The sequence below is a fragment of the Heteronotia binoei genome, chromosome 11 (assembly GCF_032191835.1).
Source record: "Heteronotia binoei isolate CCM8104 ecotype False Entrance Well chromosome 11, APGP_CSIRO_Hbin_v1, whole genome shotgun sequence".
Classification (NCBI taxonomy): domain Eukaryota; kingdom Metazoa; phylum Chordata; class Lepidosauria; order Squamata; family Gekkonidae; genus Heteronotia; species Heteronotia binoei.
Window position 1 is genome coordinate 56,320,284 of NC_083233.1, and position 13,418 is coordinate 56,333,701.

Sequence of the window (13,418 nt, forward strand, 5' to 3'; positions counted from 1 at the left end):
AAAATGATATTGTCATTGTTCATAGAACCAAGACGTTTCTTTTCAGGGTGTTATCATATGTATGAATAAAGGCATTTACTCACTATCTTTAAGGACAATTAATCAAGGACATGTGTTGCAACAGCTGGTTATTGACTACTGGTTAATTGATTAATTTTCGACTGGTTACAAAAGATACGTAGATTCAGGTGGGTAGCCGTGTTGGTCTAAAGCAGCGGAACAAAGTTTGAGTCCAATGGCACCAGCAAAGTTTTATTCTCAGTATAAGCTTTTGTGTGCATGGACACAAAGATATCTTTGTTACTGGACTCAAAAGATAATTATTACTAAGGATAAGGACGACATTTATGAACAGCCGATATAATCCCATTTGAATGCTTACAAGAGCAAGACAGGATCCTTAAAGCAGAAATAAGAGGCAAGCTCTACACCATAGTACAGGAGTGGCCAAAGTTGCTTAATGCAAGAGCCACATAGAATAAATGTCAGATGTTTGAAAGCCCACAAGACATGAACATCAGATGTTTTGAAAGCTGCAAGACATGAAAGTCAGATGTTTGAGAGGCACAAGGAAGGAAGTCAAACAGATGGGGGGAGGTGGCGGGGGAGCAACTATAACTTTAAATGCATTGTCCAAGTCGCCAGATGGCTTGGCTTGGAGAAGTGATTTAAAGAGACAAATGCATTCTCCAAGCTGACCAATGGGGCACTGGGAGCTTCAAGAGCCACATAATGTGGGTGAAGGAGCCACATGTGGCTCCTGATCCAGTTTGGCCACCCCTGCCATAGTACATACAGTATGCAGGTGTTGCAATTATTCTTTGAGCACGTTTCAGTGCCTGCTGTTGATTTCTATACATGACCCAGCATAATTTATTTATTTAACAACTGATTAACAAACTGGTGGACTTCATTTATTACTCACTTTTCTCAGCTACACTCAAAAGGAAAGGTCCCCTGTACAAGCACCAGTCGTTTTCGACTCTGGGGTGACACTACACTCAAAAGCGGCTCACAAATGATAAAAAACACAAATCAGAAAACATTAAACATCCAGTCTATGATGTAATAGGATTAGAGCTAGAAAACAGAAGTCTAAGCCTGACATATCATAAACAACATAGAAAGTGAATTACGAAGGTACAAGACACATAATATAGTTCCTAGCGTATTCCTGCTCAAAGGGATGTATTGCTTTCCTTTGAAGAGCTCATGTAAGTGAATGTCAGGCCACCTAGTTTTAGGGATGGAAGAATTTTTTAATTAATTAAAATATTTAAATCCCACCATTCTCTGTGACTCAAAGTGGCTTATAAGATATAATTAAAACATTACAATTCAAAACAAATAGATTAAAATTCCAGATACACCCCCCCCCACCCCAGATGCCTACAGTCTATACCCTGTTAAAACCCTGGTAAATAATATGGCATTTCAGCACCTCCTGAAGATTTCCAGTGATTGGTGCTCCACTCACCTTCTTGGAGAGTTTGTTCCATAATGTTATAGTAGAAAAGATACAAGCTTTGGTTGATGCCAGGAAGGCTGCCTTACGTGAGAAAATAGCCAGTAGGTGGCAGCCTAAAATCCATAGCTGGCACCTGGGGATATATAGGAGGAGAGAGTCTTACCTATGCGGGTAGTGACCATGAAGGGCTTTATTACCAACTCCTTCAATTGTATTTGAAAACAAATTGGCTAGCAATGTAACTGTGTTAAGACAGGTGAAAAATTTTCCTTTAACTAGCCCTTAGTGCATTGGATGGCATCATTCAACGAGGTTACAAAATTATGGGTCAACATGGCCACATCAGCTGAGCCTAAGAAAGGAGAGTGTTGGTAAGCTAGGTGGAGGTAATACAGGTAAAGACTTTTGTCTGCTCTGCAACAGTATTCCCGAGTGCAGACTTGTAGTTTTGCCCTATAGAAACTATTACTGATCATTCATTTCCATGGTAAAAAGGGAAGGCACGCAGAAATACCACTGTATACATGACAGCACAGTCTACACCCAGCCACTGAGGCTTGGTTCTCTCTGCAAAGCCTCATTCTGAATTACAGAAACTAATATTGATCGTTCATTTCCATGGTAAAAAGGGAAGGCACACAGAAATACCACCGTATACATGGCAGCACAATCTATACCCAGCCACTAAGGTTTGGTTCTCTCTGCAAAGCCCCATTCTGCATTCTGTTCGCTGATCACTGAGAAGTGTGAAAAAACATTTAGGACAGGTGTGTTGAACTCATTTGTTATGAGAGAGGGATCTGACATTAATGGGACTTTGTGGGGCTGGGCCATGCATGTCATAATATGTAATGCCAGGTAGCAGAGATATAAACTTTGTAAAGGACACAAACAAAGATTTTTAACTTAAAATACAAACATGCTTAAAACTCTTGCAATATTTTGTTTAAAACAGAAAGATGGGTGAATATTGGGATTTGGCGATGCAATTTTTAAAATAAAACATCAAGAAAAAGCACAACAGAAACTAAAAATATAAAATGCTTGAGGCTAGGAAAACATGAAATGGCCAGACTTTGCAAGCTTCTCTCACTCCCCTCCCTGGGGTCTACTGAGACTGGCAGTGGCTCTCCAGTGTAATATCCCCCTTTGGCTATCCCCCAGGTTAGAGTGCTTGTTAGGCACCAGTTCTCAGGTCCATTCAGCAGAGACAAACTGGCTCAAAGCAGCAACTCTTTATCAGCAAGGGCACAAATCCAGGAAACAACAGCTTCAACTGGTCATGGGAACGCTGGAAAGTGAAACTGAGCTCCACTCCATTGAAACAGAGACCTTAATGGAAAATCCAGTCCACATTTTCTTTGTAAGGCCACATAGCTTTTTGCTGCAGCTGGCAAAAAAAAAGGCAGAAGGAGCTGGGAAATTTGGCAGCTTCAGAGCTTCAAAGGGTGAGAACGGGAGGGGGAGAAAAGAACGATTAGCCTGATTAAAACCTTGGGTGGGCTGGTTCTGGCCCAAGGACCAGATATTTGACACCCCTAATCTAGGACCCTTTAAAATAGCTATTTAAAATATTTGTATGCCTGCTGTCTTTCTCTCAAAAAAGCAGCCCCTATGGATAAATTTTGAGTCCAGTGGTACCTTTAAGATCAACAAAAGTTTATTGGTATGTGCTTTTGTGTGCAGATCTGAGGAAGCGTGCCTGCAGAGAAAAGCTCATACCTTGAATATATTTTTGTTGGTCTTAAAGATGCCACTGGACTCAAAATTTGTTCTATTGCTTCTGACCAACATGGCTACCCATCTAGATCTACCCATGGATAAAGATGGCAGGAAGGATCCACTATGCCTGCTCAGTTCTTTGGTTTTAACAGGATAATCTGAAACCTGGGGCAACAAATAGTGTGTGTGTTCACACTATGCTAATGTGTTTTGCAAATGGATTTCTGCTATTCTTAGTAAAAATCAAACTGCAAAATGCATTACTTAACGTAGTGTGAACGTGACTCTCTAGAATTGCACCGAACGGGTCCTTAGGCCAGTCGCTAAGGGCATGGCAGAAAGGAGCGTCGGACTTCCCCTTGCCTCATGGCTTCGAGCTCACGTGCGCACCCCACCCCTTTAAGCCTTCTTATGGGAACAATTCCAGAGGGATAACTGTGTTACTCTGCTGCAGCAAACAAAATAGGAGCCTTATCCCAAGTTAAAGAGTCTTTACGAAACAAATCTACCAGGAGCTTTCCTGGACCAGAACGTACAAGCATAATGGAATAAAGATGTCTTAATCTGTCAGGTGCCACAAGGCTCCTGTTTATTTCTGCTTGCGGGAGACTCTCCAGCTTTCCACTGGAACGCGGAAGTGCCTCTCTAACGGCATTGGACGACTCCATTTCTGCCCGCCCCTTTCCTTTCCCTGTCTCTTGGACGGTCAGGCTAAGCAGTCGGCTGCCTATCCCGCCCCGCTTGTTCTGAGGCGACACAGCAAAAGGCTCACCTCGAGGCTGGGGAGCTGAGCGCCGATGCGGTCGAACGCGATTGGCCGCGCCTGGCAAGCAGGAACCGCACCTCAGGCAAGCGGTAGCAGGCGGGCTCGGAGCGCGGCCCCCCTGGACTGAGACCGACCCAGCGACTTTGTGGCCCGGGCAGCACCAAAGAACTTTTCCCCTCAGCCTCGACTCAGGTGAGGAAATACTTTACAGCGGTTGTGACGGAGTGGGGACGGCTGTTCTCCCTTCCCCCCTCTTGGGGCATTGGTGATGGTGGTGGAGGGGGAAGGAGTGCGACCCGAGGAGGGAATTTGCGGGCAGGTAGGAAGAGAAGCTGAGGAAGAGCGGGGGTGGGTGGGGGGAGGAAGAGGGACGCCAGATGAGGCAGACGGCAACTGCGAGGGAATAACTGGGAAGGGGGAAGTCTTGAGTCGAAGGACTCCGATACGAAGGGCTTCCTCCTCTCCAAAGCGAAGCGGGGTAAGGAAGACTGAGGGGAGGCGCAGGTGTGGAGGGGTTGCCCGAGTTTTGTGGAGGAAGCAAAGGGTAGGGGGGAGTCACCGGAGGAGAAGCAGCCCAATGGAATGGATAGGCAAACCCGAGGGGGTGAGGTGGGAAGTTGAGGAGAGATGTGAAAGTGCGTGGAGTCGCGGGGTCTGGTCAAAGTGAGGAAGAAAACTCTCTTTCTGGCCCGGGCTATTTTTGTGAGAGGGGGGAAGCAGGGTTGAGGAGGCGGGGGGAAGAAACGGCTGGGTGAAAAGAATGTGGAGGACGACAAGAGCTGAGAATATCTTGGAGAGGACGGGACCGAAGCCGTTAGGAGGAATTGGATGGGAAATGGGAAGAAGTAGCGAGGGAAGCAGCACGTGGAATGAAAGCTGGGGTGCAGGAATTGAGCGACGAGTAGCGGCGTAGCAGAGTGACTTAGAACTACGAATCAGGAAGTCCCCAGGTGGAACCTCGCCTCGGCTGTGAACTCGCTGGGTGGCCTTAGGCGAGCTGCTTCTCTATCTCAGCTCCCCATCTGCTTCCTTAAAGGTTGTTGTAAGGATTACAAGATCGTGCCTCTGTAGAACTTTGAACACTGGAGAGCACATGCCGATTATACTGTTATCAGTGTGAAGGGGTAAGGGGGTGGGAACAAATACTGGAGACAAGTGGAAAACCGTGGAAGGGAAAGGGAAACTGAAGGCAGGGGTGAGGAGGAAGTACTGGGGAGGGGGAAAACGTAGTAGAAGTTTTAGAGATTCTTAGGAATCAAAGAAGTACAGAAATGAACAGGTGTGGTGTGAATAGTAAAAGATCTAGGTAGGCCTTTATCTAATTATAAGACTGGAGAAAGCGTGTCATCCTTTATGGCAAATTTTAGACTGTAGGCTTCTCAGGGCAAGGACCTCTTACTTGTAATCAGCAAGTGTTGTACATATTGATGGCATTATATAAATTAAAAGAATCCACTCTTATTACACAGGATGAGGTAAGAAATGACTCTGAAGTATGTGGGGGGGGGGAGGTACAGCGACTGTATGAAAGAGAAACTCATGGGATGGTCACTTACAGGATGATACCTGGGTCCAATGTGAATGGAAGGTTATACCAGGAGAACAAATCTTGATTTGGTTGGGAGGAGAGGATGAGTGAGAGAGGCATTGAATAGTATCTATTCATTTCAATAGTTCTGAGCTTGAGCCTCCAGCAGTTTATTTTATTTCTGGTATGTGCTATGGATACAGATTGGTTAGTTTTTGAACTCTTCACTTTTTCCTGTTTTGGTTCTGTGATTATCAATGTTTAGCCTTAGTGAGGATCCATAGATGTGACATGTATTTGTACCTGGCTTTAGTCTTCTACTATTTGCAATGGAAGAAGGTGGCTTCATGTTTAGAATGGCAAAACTGGGTGTCTGCTAGACGTATAATAGTTTTTGCTGCAAGGGTGCTTCTATGTAAATATAGGGTAAGGAAGGGATAGGCAGTCAGCACAGAAGAAAAGAGAAGAGGATTTATACCCTTGCCCTTTGCTTGGAGTCTCAGTCCTTTCCCTTCCTTGCCCCACAACAGATACCCGGTGAGGTTGAGAGAGCTCTTTTGAGAACTTATGTTGAGAAAGCAGTTATTTGAAGAACTGTGACTGACCTAAGGCCACTCAGTAGGTGCATGTGAAGGAGTGGGGAATCAAACCTGGTTTTGGGATAGCATGGCTTGAGAGGTCGATCCTTGAGGATCCTACCCATTTCTTCCCACAGAAACCAGAAGCATTTGAACAACCTCATCCTTACTGTGAACAACCATAAACTTTAGTGGAGTCCTTTGCCACTGACTCAGATATGGGACCTGTCAAAGCTCCTATTCCTGTTGGGAGGAAGAGGTTAAAGAGCCCATTGCTCATGTTTTGATACCAATGGGAGTAGTTCATTGGGAGGGGTGGCTTTCAGACCGACTTCTACTTAGTTGCCTTGAGTACACTCAAGGAAGTACAGGGTTCTGACAGTGATTGGTCCACATCTATTATACCTGACCTGTAATGCTGGTTGTCATATTCCACTAAAAAAACCCCAACGTAAACTGCAAGGTTCTCTCCCCACCCCCCACCCCCGCGTGCTGTTGTCTAAGGTTATGTTCAAGATAATACTTGATCACATTGAATTTAATTTTTTCCTTAAGGTCTCAGTAAGTTTTCATATTTGCACACTGGGTGCTTACTAAGCTGGAAATTGCAGTGCATCTGCATTCATATACTCACAGCCTCTCAATAAGTGTGTTACTGTATGGTAGCAAAAAAGAGGGGCTCCCCAAAGGGGGAGGATTCAATACAAGATTGTGAATTGGATGGGTTTAGCCTCTATTTAAGGAACAAATAACAGATGGGATTAGCAACGTGAATAAATAAAGAACACCAACACTGGCAGTGAGGGTGGAGAAGCTGTTAATGAACTAAATAAGGCATTGCAGTGACTGGGAAGAGGAACTTCTCTGGGTTTCTGAGTTCTCATCTGTGAAAGGTCTGGTAACTGTACAGAAATGTTTTAGATAAAATGGCATACTCCTAATGCAATGTTGCCAAGGTGTTGTTATGGGTATAATGGCAAAAGTGATGCCACAGAAGGCTTGAATCAATATTGATTTTAGAAATTTATTTGTGCTGTTATGACACAATAAAAGTTCATATGAAAACTAAAGAGCATTCATTTGTCTTTTTTAATATTGACATCACAGTTCAATTAATTATGGCGCTACTTAGAAGGTCCATGGAACAGTATATTTCTAAGAATGAGAATGAATACTTCTGGAGGATTTTTAAAATCTATTTGTTGCTATACTGCTAAACACTGAGGTGAAGAAAATTAATGATGTAATATTGTTTCATTACTATGCTTCACTGAAAATACACACAAAGTATTCTTGCAGTACTGTCGCACCTAAAGGGTCCCAGCATACCCATGGGAGAATCTGTGGGCAAATATAAGCAATTCAAATTGATCATATTGCCATTTATTTGAAGCAAGGAATACTTTCAGCCATTTCTGGTTTTTGCTATGATGTGGAGTACAGAAATTACAGAGCAGTTCTGAAGCCATCCTGGAACAGCTTGAGTTGCCCCTGTGCCAGTATAACTTGAAGCTCCACCAGTGCAACGCCATGCCAGTTTAAATCTACCAATACAGCTGTGCCAGCATAGGAACCAGAAATGTGTGGGAGGAGGATCAGGACTTAATGAGCACCCTGAGATCAGATCTCACCCCCACTGTAACAATCTGCCAGCAAAAGAGGTAGTGTACAATAAGCATGTATTGAACTGAATGGGAGTGCAAAGCAGCTGCATTCCAAACACATTTACACAGTTGCAGCACAGTTTATGGTATCAACAAAATCTGAAGCCAGTAACTGTTCTCAGCAATATATAAACTATAGCCAGTTTATCTCAATTTAGGATAAATGGTATGGGGCTACAAATGTGCACATGATAGGCATTGGTGATGGGAATGCTAGAAAGAGGGCACTGTGCATGAAGAGCGTTCAGTTGAGGACACTTTCACCATATTGCTAATATTTGTATACACAGAATCCGTACAGGTAATTGACATTGGAACACAAACATCTAACTGTATTTTCTACTATACCAACTAGGGTTGCAAAGACAATGCATCCCAAAAAGGTAAGAAAGAGATGAAGATGCCAGGGTTCATATCCTCCTTGTGTATTGGTTTAACAACCCTTTCTCCATCACCAGTTGTTAGAAGTGCTTCATACACAAGGAGTATCAGATAAATGTGTACAGTGAAAAAAATGGGCCCCTTTTGGACATAAGCTGGCATAACATTGCTCCAGTGTCAGCATGATGTCATGCCAGGGTAGCTGCACATGTGGGAGTGGAGGGAAGGCTGGCAAGGAAGCAAAACTACATTTTTGGGTGACTGCTTGTGAAACACTCAGAGCCCCTTCGACTTGCAACATCAGAACCCCACAAAGCAGCCCAAACAGAAAATGTGGATAGAGTTCCAGAGCAACTCCTCATGAAGGATGGGTGAATATTGACTCATTGGCTGCGTTATACTTCCCAAAGTGCAGGGAGAACTAAGGAGGAAGTAAAGGAAGTAAAGGAATGAAGGGCACTTCAGTAGGGTGCCAAGCAGCTGCTGGGACTGTACCACAACTGACAGCTTCAGTGACCAGTGTCCGTTTAGTTTGGTGTGGGATTGTGAGCTCTCTGTTTTTGTCTAGCTTCTGTACCACTGCAAGCTACTTAAGAGATATCACTCTGCTGTTCAAACTGTTATCATGGGCATGCAGTGATAGCAGAATCTGAGACAGACCTGTTCCTATCTGTCAGTGCAGCTTTCAAAGGCACAGGATCCTTGCTAGACTAAGAGTAGACAGGCCCCTTAATCTGTTTTGCATTCAAACTTCCATTATTTGTTTTAATAATTAAATAATATTTTATTAAATTGAATAATATTATAATATTTCAATAAAAACAAGTACATTCTGATACTAAATAAAAGCCTAGATTGTTTCAAAGCTGCATATGTTTTAAGGGGGCTTGGTAAATAGGATCTATGTCTGCCTCATGCTCATTAATAACCTTAGCAGTGTGGGACTTGGATGTTGTTGCTGGGAGGGTCCTCCACTATCTGTATAATTGTACTGTAGTAAGGGAAAGAAGTATTGTGGATTCGTAACTCCCTTGATCACTACTAATGTGATAAACCATGCAAGCTACGTGACGGGAAGGGCAGATGCAAGTCATGGGTTGCTAGGATAATTGGCAGGAGACAATAGTAATTCACGTTATGAATCCAGCAGAGGAACTGTCAGGTGGAAGGGTACTAAGCAAAATGAATAGAGTCTGACAGCCAATCAGCATGAGCGATCAGGGACTGGATTTGATGGTGCAAAATTTCAGAGGTACCTAGGATGCTTCTCTGATCATTAACCAGAGTATTATGCATTTTTGTGGAGGCTTTCTGTTATTGGTATATGTTGCTGGTTTTAATGGAGGATTCAGAATGCCCCATGATATGTCCATCCAGGGACTGAAGTTGTTTATGAGGTGAGAGAAATGTTCTGCATTGTGGTATGGCTTCTCATCCCGCTGCTTCCTTCTGCTGCCCTGCTTTAGGGACTGGTAGTTGCCCAAAGTTGATCTTTGTCTTGTCCCCACCCTGGTAAGATTCAAACCCATAACGCTTGATTCTCACAACAGTGCCTTTCCTGCTGAGATGTTAGGTTGATGATAGTAATGCCATTTAATAATAATAATAATAATAAATTTTATTTCTATCCCGCCCTCCCCACCTCAGCAGGCTCAGGGCGGCTAACAACATTTTATAAAAACATACAATGATAATAATAAAACCTTTAAGTTTAACAATATAAAACATCAACAATAAACTTAATAACATTAAAAACCAGTTCAATAAATGCAGTTATTCTGCGGTATAGTTCTTCAACCGCATTGGCGGCTCCTTAATTTCTGATCTTCCTAACAGTCCGGGTGTGCAAATTTAAAAAGGACGGTCTTGCAGGCCCTGCGGGACTGCTCAAGGTTCCGCAGGGCCCGCACCTCCTCGGGGAGTCGGTTCCACAGAGTAGGAGCCGCAATCGAGAATGCCCGTGCTCTGGTGCTCTGATATTTAATCTCCTTCGGCCCGGGGATGGTCATTAGATTTTTCCCGACTGACCTCAGTGCTCTCTGGGGTTCGTATGGGGAAAGACGGTCCCTCAGGTAGGCAGGTCCTCGGCCATATAAGGCTTTAAAGGTAACGACCAACACTTTGTACTGGACTCGGTATACAATCGGCAGCCAGTGCAGTTCACGCAGCCCCGGCTGTATATGCTCCCGTTTTGGGAGTCCCAACAACAGCCTGGCTGCCGCGTTCTGCACTAGCTGCAGTCTCCGAGTCCGGCACAGAGGTAGCCCCAAGTAGAGGGCGTTACAGTAGTCTAGTCTTGAGGTGACCGTTGCGTGGATCACTGTTGCGAGGTCCCGGCGCTCGAGGAAAGGGGCCAACTGCCTTGCCCGCTTCAGATGGAAGAATGCTGACTTGGCAGTGGCTGCTATCTGGGCCTCCATTGATAGTGAAGGCTCCAGTAAAACACCCAGGCTCTTTACCTGGCGCGCTGCTTTCAATAGCGCACCATCGAAGGCCGGGAAAGCTATTTCCCTTCCCAGAGCGCCGCGACCCACGCAAAGGACCTCTGTCTTTGCTGGGTTCAGTTTCAGCCCACTCAGCCTGAGCCATGTCGCAACAGCCTGTAAAGCCCGGTCGAGATTCCCTGGTGCGGAGTCGGGCCAGCCGTCCATTAGTAGATAGAGCTGGGTGTCATCTGCATATTGATGGCAACCCAGCCCAAACCGCCGGGCAATCTGGGCGAGGGGGCGCATGTAGATGTTGAACAACATCGGGGAGAGAACTGCTCCCTGAGGCACCCCGCAATCCAGTGTGCGCCTCCGGGACCGTTCCCCCCCAATAGCCACCCTCTGTCCCCGACCTAGGAGAAAGGAGGAAAGCCATTGCAAGGCCGACCCCTCAACCCCAATGTCGGCGAGGCGGCGCGTCAGTAGCCGATGGTCGACTGTATCGAATGCAGCCGACAGATCTAACAACATCAGCACCGCAACGCCGCCTCGGTCCAGTTGCCGTTGGAGGTCATCCACCAAGGCGACCAGCACCGTCTCCGTCCCATGGCCCGGCCGGAAGCCCGACTGACATGGGTCCAGGACAGAAGCGTCATCCAGAAACCTCTGAAGCTGCAACGCCACAGCCCTCTCAATAATTTTACCTAGAAACGGTAAATTAGACACCGGTCGATAGTTCGCCAATTCGGCCGGGTCTGCTGTAGCTTTTTTCAAGAGAGGGCGGACCAAGGCCTCTTTTAGGGGTGTTGGAAATTGCCCCTCTAAGAGGGACCTGTTTATGATGTCCCGTAAAGGACATCTAAGCTCCCCCTGGCAAGATTTAATCAGCCAAGAGGGGCAAGGGTCCAGATCACATGTTGTCGGGCGAGCAGCAGAGAGGATTCTGTCGACTTCCTCCAGGCTGAGCGGGTCGAAGTGGTCCAGCACTAAACCTGAAGACAGGCACGGAACCTCAATTTCACTCACTGTATCCAAGGTGGTAGGCAGGTCTTGGCGGAGCAACGAGATTTTATCTGCAAAATATCTCGCAAATGCCTCACAGCCTATTTCCAATTCTCTAACGTTTGGTTTGCCTTGAGGCAACGTTATAAGATCCCCGATTATTCTAAATAATTGTGCTGGGCGCGAGTTTGCAGATGCAATCCTGGTTGCAAAGTATTCTTTCTTTGCAGCCTTGACTGCCATCTCATAAGACTTCATAAACGTTCTATAGGATGTTCTCGTTGCTTCGTCCCGAGTATGCCTCCACTGCCTCTCTAGTCGTCTGAGCCCTTGCTTCAGCCGGCGCAACCCCAAGGTGTACCATGGGGCCAGCTTCGTACGAGGGCGTAGAGGACGCCGGGGTGCAATTTCGTCGATAGCCCTGGATAACTGGCCCTGCCAGATCTCCACCAGGTCATCGAGGGAATTGCCAGTGGGCCAAGGATCCCTCAGGACCGTTTGGAACCGTTCCGGGTCCATCAGGCCCCGAGGGCGAGCCAAAATAGGCATTTGTGAATGTTGAGTGGTCATCTTGTTGCTGTCCTAGTGTCTCTGGCCCACTGTTTTGCAAAAAGTTCCTCAGGCATTATTTTTGCCTGGAAGAGACTGTGGGCTTTCTCTGCTGTGTGTGGGTGTCCATCTTCTGAATGAACTCTGGTAGGGCTAGGAGACCTATTTGAATTGGCCAGCCTTTCATCTCTGTTTGTCTGTCAAAATCTCATGTGTTTGCAGAAGGGGTTTTGAACTCATATCTGTGGTGAACCCATTCTGGCATAGGACTCCTACTGCGCATACCACAGTCCTCCATACAGTGAAAGGTGCTGTGTTGCCTCTGTATATTTTCTTGTCTTGTTTCGTGGGGGTTATGGTGACATTGCATAGGCATGGTGGTGTGCTTTGGTTAGCTCTTTCCATGTACAGTGCAAAATGGAGGCATTGTTAGTATATTAGAACATAAGAGAAGCCATGTTGGATCAGGCCAGTGGCCCATCCAGTTCAACACTCTTGTGTCACACAGTGGCCAAAAAACCCAAGTACCATCAGGAGGTCCACCAGTGGGGCCAGGACACTAGAAGTCCTCCCACTGCGCCCCCAAGCACCAAGAATACAGCATCACTGCCCCAGACAGATAGTTCCAACAATAAGCTGTGGCATGTTGCTCTATGATTGGATGTCAGTAGTGTTCCTGCTATGTACTCAGTTCCTTGTTCCGGGTGTCTTTTAATGTATGTTCTCTGCTGATAGAGCATTGGATACTGAGTAGCTGTGCCAATGTCAGTGACATGTCAGCATCATGGCATTTAGGATTGGACTGCCTGTTGGAGGAGAGAATAACAATTCCCAGGTAAAGGTATTATCTCTTTACCAGAGAGGTTTATTAGAGAGAGGTTTAAGTGATATTGTGGGTGGAGGGCTCTTGATCTTTTAAAAGTTTTAAGAAGATAAAAAAATTCCGGTGAAGAATGGCTACGTCTGTCAACTTTAGGCTTGCGAGAAGCAGACTAATGTGCTTGAAACATCTTTAATTTGTTAGGTTTATGGTGATTCTGCTTTGCAGGACACCCGCACACGGGCCTTCTCTATTGTAGCTCCATGCCTATGGAACCAGCTCCCGGAAGAGGTGCGGGCCCTGCGGAGTCTTGACCAATTCCGCAGGGCCTGCAAGACCATCCTTTTTAGGTTGTCCTTTGCAGACTGCTGATTAAGGATTGCTGAACTGATGGATTCGCCTAAGTGATTTTAACTGACAGAATAGCACAAAAATACCACTGTCATTGTTAAATTATGTTAATTATATTAAATGTGAATTAGAATGATTTTTAAGATAATGCTGATTTTAAAGT

The 13,418-nt window shown here is 45.5% G+C and overlaps 1 protein-coding gene across 3 annotated transcripts in view; it reads left to right on the top strand.

Annotated features, from left to right (window-relative positions):
* The first annotated feature begins 3,925 nt into the window (after positions 1-3,925).
* The window catches only part of TAOK3 (TAO kinase 3), a 155,358-nt gene continuing 145,865 nt past the window's right edge, over positions 3,926-13,418 (top strand). Inside the window, exon 1 of one of the 3 annotated variants that reach the window (XM_060250267.1) lies at positions 3,926-4,148. The gene's annotated coding sequence lies outside the window, so the exon portion shown is untranslated. The remainder of the gene's footprint in view (positions 4,149-13,418) is intronic. The other 2 variants (XM_060250272.1, XM_060250269.1) reach the window with 2 other exon arrangements.